The sequence below is a fragment of the Rhipicephalus microplus genome, chromosome 4 (assembly GCF_043290135.1).
Source record: "Rhipicephalus microplus isolate Deutch F79 chromosome 4, USDA_Rmic, whole genome shotgun sequence".
NCBI classification, from domain to species: Eukaryota; Metazoa; Arthropoda; class Arachnida; order Ixodida; family Ixodidae; genus Rhipicephalus; species Rhipicephalus microplus.
Genome location: NC_134703.1, coordinates 65,000,369 through 65,007,808, shown reverse-complemented (window position 1 = coordinate 65,007,808; position 7,440 = coordinate 65,000,369). Strand labels below are relative to the sequence as shown.

General features: G+C 40.8%; 10 non-coding genes across 10 annotated transcripts; 8 read left to right on the top strand and 2 right to left on the bottom strand.

Annotated features, from left to right (window-relative positions):
- Positions 1 to 268: 268 nt before the first annotated feature.
- On the bottom strand, positions 269 to 341 carry TRNAT-CGU (transfer RNA threonine (anticodon CGU)). Its single transcript has one exon. It is a non-coding gene; the product is annotated as a tRNA-Thr (tRNA).
- A 382-nt stretch (positions 342 to 723) lies between these two features.
- On the bottom strand, positions 724 to 796 carry TRNAT-CGU (transfer RNA threonine (anticodon CGU)). Its single transcript has one exon. It is a non-coding gene; the product is annotated as a tRNA-Thr (tRNA).
- A 327-nt stretch (positions 797 to 1,123) lies between these two features.
- TRNAT-CGU (transfer RNA threonine (anticodon CGU)) lies at positions 1,124 to 1,196 on the top strand. Its single transcript has one exon. It is a non-coding gene; the product is annotated as a tRNA-Thr (tRNA).
- An 837-nt stretch (positions 1,197 to 2,033) lies between these two features.
- Positions 2,034 to 2,106, top strand: TRNAT-CGU (transfer RNA threonine (anticodon CGU)). The gene has a single exon. It is a non-coding gene; the product is annotated as a tRNA-Thr (tRNA).
- A 382-nt stretch (positions 2,107 to 2,488) lies between these two features.
- TRNAT-CGU (transfer RNA threonine (anticodon CGU)) lies at positions 2,489 to 2,561 on the top strand. Its single transcript has one exon. It is a non-coding gene; the product is annotated as a tRNA-Thr (tRNA).
- Positions 2,562 to 3,398: 837 nt separating this feature from the next.
- TRNAT-CGU (transfer RNA threonine (anticodon CGU)) lies at positions 3,399 to 3,471 on the top strand. Its single transcript has one exon. It is a non-coding gene; the product is annotated as a tRNA-Thr (tRNA).
- A 382-nt stretch (positions 3,472 to 3,853) lies between these two features.
- TRNAT-CGU (transfer RNA threonine (anticodon CGU)) lies at positions 3,854 to 3,926 on the top strand. Its single transcript has one exon. It is a non-coding gene; the product is annotated as a tRNA-Thr (tRNA).
- A 382-nt stretch (positions 3,927 to 4,308) lies between these two features.
- TRNAT-CGU (transfer RNA threonine (anticodon CGU)) lies at positions 4,309 to 4,381 on the top strand. Its single transcript has one exon. It is a non-coding gene; the product is annotated as a tRNA-Thr (tRNA).
- A 382-nt stretch (positions 4,382 to 4,763) lies between these two features.
- On the top strand, positions 4,764 to 4,836 carry TRNAT-CGU (transfer RNA threonine (anticodon CGU)). Its single transcript has one exon. It is a non-coding gene; the product is annotated as a tRNA-Thr (tRNA).
- An 837-nt stretch (positions 4,837 to 5,673) lies between these two features.
- Positions 5,674 to 5,746, top strand: TRNAT-AGU (transfer RNA threonine (anticodon AGU)). The gene has a single exon. It is a non-coding gene; the product is annotated as a tRNA-Thr (tRNA).
- The last annotated feature ends 1,694 nt before the right edge of the window (positions 5,747 to 7,440 follow it).

The following is a 7,440-nucleotide window of genomic DNA, read 5'->3' as shown; positions in this document are numbered from 1 at the left end:
CGCCTCCTATTTTCGCCGGTTTATTTAGAACTTCGCTTCTACTGCTGCTCCGTATATATATATATATATATATATATATATATATATATATATATATATATATATATATATAAGGGAAAGAAGTGTATACCTAAGGGCTCGTTTTTCCGTGTTTTAACACAATATTAATGAGATATAACAGACAGTAATGCCAAAGAATGTACAGGGGAAGTTATTAAAACCAATGCAATGTAAATAACAAGAAAGAAAAGTGGATGAAAAAATTACCAACTGTGAGCAGGAATCGAACCTACGACCTTCGAATTACGCGTTCGATGCTCTAACCACTGAGCTATCACAGCGGCCCTCCCTCCATCCACTTTTTTTGGTTTATCTATGAATTTAGAAGTAGGAGCGACAGTCAGCGCCATCTATAAGCCAAACAACGAGTGTGAAAACACTCTTATGCGCATGTTTGGCGTCACGTAGCACGTGAACTTATTATGAGCGGGCAGCTGATTAATTGTCCCTCTTATACAACCTAAACACACCAAGTCTGCCAGTACGAGACCCTCGTTCAATGAAATAAGGGAAAGAAGTGTATACCTAAGGGCTCGTTTTTCCGTGTTTTAACACAATATTAATGAGATATAACAGACAGTAATGCCAAAGAATGTACAGGGGAAGTTATTAAAACCAATGCAATGTAAATAAGAAGAAAGAAAAGTGGATGAAAAAATTACCAACTGTGAGCAGGAATCGAACCTACGACCTTCGAATTACGCGTTCGATGCTCTAACCACTGAGCTATCACAGCTTTTTTTCTTTCTTTATTGCCTGTTTACATACACTGAGCTATCACAGCGGCCCTCCCTCCATACACTTTTTTGGGTTTAACTCCATCCACTTTTTTTGGGTTTATTTCATTGAACGAGGGTCTCGTACTGGCAGACTTGGTGTGTTTAGGTTGTATAAGAGGGACAATTAATCAGCTGCCCGCTCATAATAAGTTCACGTGCTACGTGACGCCAAACATGCGCATAAGAGTGTTTTCACACTCGTTGTTTGGCTTATAGATGGCGCTGACTGTCGCTCCTACTTCTAAATTCATAGATAAACCAAAAAAGTGGATGGAGGGAGGGCCGCTGTGATAGCTCAGTGGTTAGAGCATCGAACGCGTAATTCGAAGGTCGTAGGTTCGATTCCTGCTCACAGTTGATAATTTTTTCATTCACTTTTCTTTCTTGTTATTTACATTGCATTGGTTTTAATAACTTCCCCTGTACATTCTTTAGCATTACTGTCTGTTATATCTCATTAATATTGTGTTAAAACACGGAAAAACGAGCCCTTAGGTATACACTTCTTTCCCTTATATCATTGAACGAGGGTCTCGTACTGGCAGACTTGGTGTGTTTAGGTTGTATAAGAGGGACAATTAATCAGCTGCCCGCTCATAATAAGTTCACGTGCTACGTGACGCCAAACATGCGCATAAGAGTGTTTTCACACTCGTTGTTTGGCTTATAGATGGCGCTGACTGTCGCTCCTACTTCTAAATTCATAGATAAACCCAAAAAAGTGGATGGAGGGAGGGCCGCTGTGATAGCTCAGTGGTTAGAGCATCGAATGCGTAATTCGAAGGTCGTAGGTTCGATTCCTGCTCAGAGTTGGTAATTTTTTCATCCACTTTTCTTTCTTGTTATTTACACTGCATTGGTTTTAATAACTTCCCCTGTACATTCTTTGGCATTACTGTCTGTTATATCTCATTAATATTGTGTTAAAACACGGAAAAACGAGCCCTTAGGTATACACTTCTTTCCCTTATTTCATTGAACGAGGGTCTCGTACTGGCAGACTTGGTGTGTTTAGGTTGTACAAGAGGGAAAATTAATCAGCTGCCCGCTCATAATAAGTTCACGTGCTACGTGACGCCAAACATGCGCATAAGAGTGTTTTCACACTCGTTGTTTGGCTTATAGATGGCGCTGACTGTCGCTCCTACTTCTAAATTCATAGATAAACCCAAAAAAGTGGATGGAGGGAGGGCCGCTGTGATAGCTCAGTGGTTAGAGCATCGAACGCGTAATTCGAAGGTCGTAGGTTCGATTCCTGCTCACAGTTGATAATTTTTTCATCCACTTTTCTTTCTTGTTATTTACATTGCATTGGTTTTAATAACTTCCCCTCTACATTCTTTGGCATTACTGTCTGTTATATCTCATTAATATTTTGTTAAAACACGGAAAAACGAGCCCTTAGGTATACACTTCTTTCCCTTATTTCATTGAACGAGGGTCTCGTACTGGCAGACTTGGTGTGTTTAGGTTGTATAAGAGGGACAATTAATCAGCTGCCCACTCATAATAAGTTCACGTGCTACGTGACGCCAAACATGCGCATAAGAGTGTTTTCACACTCGTTGTTTGGCTTATAGATGGCGCTGACTGTCGCTCCTACTTCTAAATTCATAGATAAACCCAAAAAAGTGGATGGAGGGAGGGCCGCTGTGATAGCTCAGTGGTTAGAGCATCGAACGCGTAATTCGAAGGTCGTAGGTTCGATTCCTGCTCACAGTTGGTAATTTTTTCATCCACATTTCTTTTTTGTTGTTTACAATGCATTGGTTTTATTAACTTCCCCTGTACATTCTTTGGCATTACTGTCTGTTATATCTCATTAATATTGTGTTAAAAGACGGAAAAACGAGCCCTTAGGTATACACTTCTTTCCCTTATTTCATTGAACGAGGGTCTCGTACTGGCAGACTTGGTGTGTTTAGGTTGTATAGGAGGGACAATTAATCAGCTGCCCGCTCATAATAAGGTCACGTGCTACGTGACGCCAAACATGCGCATAGGAGTGTTTTCACACTCGTTGTTTGGCTTATAGATGGCGCTGACTGTCGCTCCTACTTCTAAATTCATAGATAAACCCAAAAAAGTGGATGGAGGGAGGGCCGCTGTGATAGCTCAGTGGTTAGAGCATCGAACGCGTTATTCGAAGGTCGTAGGTTCGATTCCTGCTCACAGTTGGTAATTTTTTCATCCACTTTTCTTTCTTGTTATTTACACTGCATTGGTTTTAATAACTTCCCCTGTACATTCTTTGGCATTACTGTCTGTTATATCTCATTAATATTGTGTTAAAACACGGAAAAACGAGCCCTTAGGTATACACTTCTTTCCCTTATTTCATTGAACGAGGGTCTCGTACTGGCAGAATTGGTGTGTTTAGGTTGTACAAGAGGGACAATTAATCAGCTGCCCGCTCATAATAAGTTCACGTGCTACGTGACGCCAAACATGCGCATAAGAGTGTTTTCACACTCGTTGTTTGGCTTATAGATGGCGCTGACTGTCGCTCCTACTTCTAAATTCATAGATAAACCCAAAAAAGTGGATGGAGGGAGGGCCGCTGTGATAGCTCAGTGGTTAGAGCATCGAACGCGTAATTCGAAGGTCGTAGGTTCGATTCCTGCTCACAGTTGGTAATTTTTTCATCCACTTTTCTTTCTTGTTATTTACATTGCATTGGTTTTAATAACTTCCCCTGTACATTCTTTGGCATTACTGTCTGTTATATCTCATTAATATTGTGTTAAAACACGGAAAAACGAGCCCTTAGGTATACACTTCTTTCCCTTATTTCATTGAACGAGGGTCTCGTACTGGCAGACTTGGTGTGTTTAGGTTGTATAAGAGGGACAATTAATCAGCTGCCCGCTCATAATAAGTTCACGTGCTACGTGACGCCAAACATGCGCATAAGAGTGTTTTCACACTCGTTGTTTGGCTTATAGATGGCGCTGACTGTCGCTCCTACTTCTAAATTCATAGATAAACCCAAAAAAGTGGATGGAGGGAGGGCCGCTGTGATAGCTCAGTGGTTAGAGCATCGAACGCGTAATTCGAAGGTCGTAGGTTCGATTCCTGCTCACAGTTGGTAATTTTTTCATCCACTTTTCTTTCTTGTTATTTACACTGCATTGGTTTTAATAACTTCCCCTGTACATTCTTTGGCATTACTGTCTGTTATATCTCATTAATATTGTGTTAAAACACGGAAAAACGAGCCCTTAGGTATACACTTCTTTCCCTTATTTCATTGAACGAGGGTCTCGTACTGGCAGACTTGGTGTGTTTAGGTTGTACAAGAGGGACAATTAATCAGCTGCCCGCTCATAATAAGTTCACGTGCTACGTGACGCCAAACATGCGCATAAGAGTGTTTTCACACTCGTTGTTTGGCTTATAGATGGCGCTGACTGTCGCTCCTACTTCTAAATTCATAGATAAACCCAGAAAAGTGGATGGAGGGAGGGCCGCTGTGATAGCTCAGTGGTTAGAGCATCGAACGCGTAATTCGAAGGTCGTAGGTTCGATTCCTGCTCACAGTTGGTAATTTTTTCATGCACTTTTCTTTCTTGTTATTTACATTGCATTGGTTTTAATAACTTCCCCTGTACATTCTTTGGCATTACTGTCTGTTATATCTCATTAATATTGTGTTAAAACACGGAAAAACGAGCCCTTAGGTATACACTTCTTTCCCCTATTTCATTGAACGAGGGTCTCGTACTGGCAGACTTGGTGTGTTTAGGTTGTATAAGAGGGACAATTAATCAGCTGCCCGCTCATAATAAGTTCACGTGCTATGTGACGCCAAACATGCGCATAAGAGTGTTTTCACACTCGTTGTTTGGCTTATAGATGGCGCTGACTGTCGCTCCTACTTCTAAATTCATAGATAAACCCAAAAAAGTGGATGGAGGGAGGGCCGCTGTGATAGCTCAGTGGTTAGAGCATCGAACGCGTAATTCGAAGGTCGTAGGTTCGATTCCTGCTCACAGTTGGTAATTTTTTCATCCACTTTTCTTTCTTGTTATTTACATTGCATTGGTTTTAATAACTTCCCCTGTACATTCTTTGGCATTACTGTCTGTTATATCTCATAATTATTGTGTTAAAACACGGAAAAACGAGCCCTTAGGTATACACTTCTTTCCCTTATTTCATTGAACGAGGGTCTCGTACTGGCAGACTTGGTGTGTTTAGGTTGTATAAGAGGGACAATTAATCAGCTGCCCGCTCATAATAAGTTCACGTGCTACGTGACGCCAAACATGCGCATAAGAGTGTTTTCACACTCGTTGTTTGGCTTATAGATGGCGCTGACTGTCGCTCCTACTTCTAAATTCATAGATAAACCCAAAAAAGTGGATGGAGGGAGGGCCGCTGTGATAGCTCAGTGGTTAGAGCATCGAACGCGTAAGTCGAAGGTCGTACGTTCGATTCCTGCTCACAGTTGGTAATTTTTTCATCCACTTTTCTTTCTTGTTATTTACATTGCATTGGTTTTAATAACTTCCCCTGTACATTCTTTGGCATTACTGTCTGTTATATCTCATTAATATTGTGTTAAAACAAGGAAAAACGAGCCCTTAGGTATACACTTCTTTCCCTTATTTCATTGAACGAGGGTCTCGTTCTGGCAGACTTGGTGTGTTTAGGTTGTATAAGAGGGACAATTAATCAGCTGCCCGCTCATAATAAGTTCACGTGCTACGTGACGCCAAACATGCGCATAAGAGTGTTTTCACACTCGTTGTTTGGCTTATAGATTGCGCTGACTGTCGCTCCTACTTCTAAATTCATAGATAAACCCAAAAAAGTGGATGGAGGGAGGGCCGCTGTGATAGCTCAGTGGTTAGAGCATCGAACGAGTAATTCGAAGGTCGTAGGTTCGATTCCTGCTCACAGTTGGTAATTTTTTCATCCACATTTCTTTTTTGTTGTTTACAATGCATTGGTTTTATTAACTTCCCCTGTACATTCTTTGGCATTACTGTCTGTTATATCTCATTAATATTGTGTTAAAACACGGAAAAACGAGCCCTTAGGTATACACTTCTTTCCCCTATTTCATTGAACGAGGGTCTCGTACTGGCAGACTTGGTGTGTTTAGGTTGTATAAGAGGGACAATTAATCAGCTGCCCGCTCATAATAAGTTCACGTGCTACGTGACGCCAAACATGCGCATAAGAGTGTTTTCACACTGGTTGTTTGGCTTATAGATGGCGCTGACTGTCGCTCCTACTTCTAAATTCATAGATAAACCCAAAAAAGTGGATGGAGGGAGGGCCGCTGTGATAGCTCAGTGGTTAGAGCATCGAACGAGTAATTCGAAGGTCGTAGATTCGATTCCTGCTCACAGTTGGTAATTTTTTCATCCACTTTCCTTTTTTGTTATTTACATTGCATTGGTTTTATTAACTTCCCCTGTACATTCTTTGGCATTACTGTCTGTTATATCTCATTAATATTGTGGTAAAACACGGAAAAACGAGCCCTTAGGTATACACTTCTTTCCCTTATTTCATTGAACGAGGGTCTCGTACTGGCAGACTTGGTGTGTTTAGGTTGTATAAGAGGGACAATTAATCAGCTGCCCGCTCATAATAAGTTCACGTGCTACGTGACGCCAAACATGCGCATAAGAGTGTTTTCACACTCGTTGTTTGGCTTATAGATGGCGCTGACTGTCGCTTCTACTTCTAAATTCATAGATAAACCCAAAAAAGTGGATGGAGGGAGGGCCGCTGTGATAGCTCAGTGGTTAGAGCATCGATCGCGTAATTCGAAGGCAGTAGGTTCGATTCCTGCTCACAGTTGGTAATTTTTTCATCCACTTTTCTTTCTTGTTATTTACATTGCATTGGTTTTAATAACTTCCCCTGTACATTCTTTGGCATTACTGTCTGTTATATCTCATATATATATATATATATATATATATATATTTATATATATATATATATATATATATATATTTATATATATATATATATATTTGATCAGCGAAGGCTCTGCAATGAGCTTTGCGATTAGTATATTGATACTGCTGGCAGTACAGTTTTCGTATACTTGCGCTTCTTCATATAAAGAGCGGAGCGGGAAAGCTGGCTATGAAACGTTTGATTGTGTTTGGAACGAACTTTTGCGGCCACAATGTGCAGGCCTCCATGTGGACTCTATGTACAGCTACACTTATAGAGACGCGAGCGTGGCAGATAACGAGTTTTATCACGCGGAAGCGTTCGCACTACAGAACTTCTAGAGTGCATGGGCTAATAAGAAGAAAAAAAGCAAATTGAATGCGGGATTGAGCCACGATATTTAGTGTAGAAAGGATTTAGAGAACTGTGTCACAAGCTAGGCACACACAGGGAGAACACATTAGATGTTCGCGATTAAAAAAATGAAGAGAAAATAAGCGAAAACAAATTGAAAATTCATTTAGGAAGCACTTGAAACTGTCGTGCCATGTCCACACCGGAGCACTTAAATTATTCTGATGCGTCCTCAAAGCACCTCATAAGCATTTTTGTATACTTCGGTGGCATTTACGAATTCATACTCTCGTCTCCTTGGAACGGCGAGCACTTCGGCATGCAA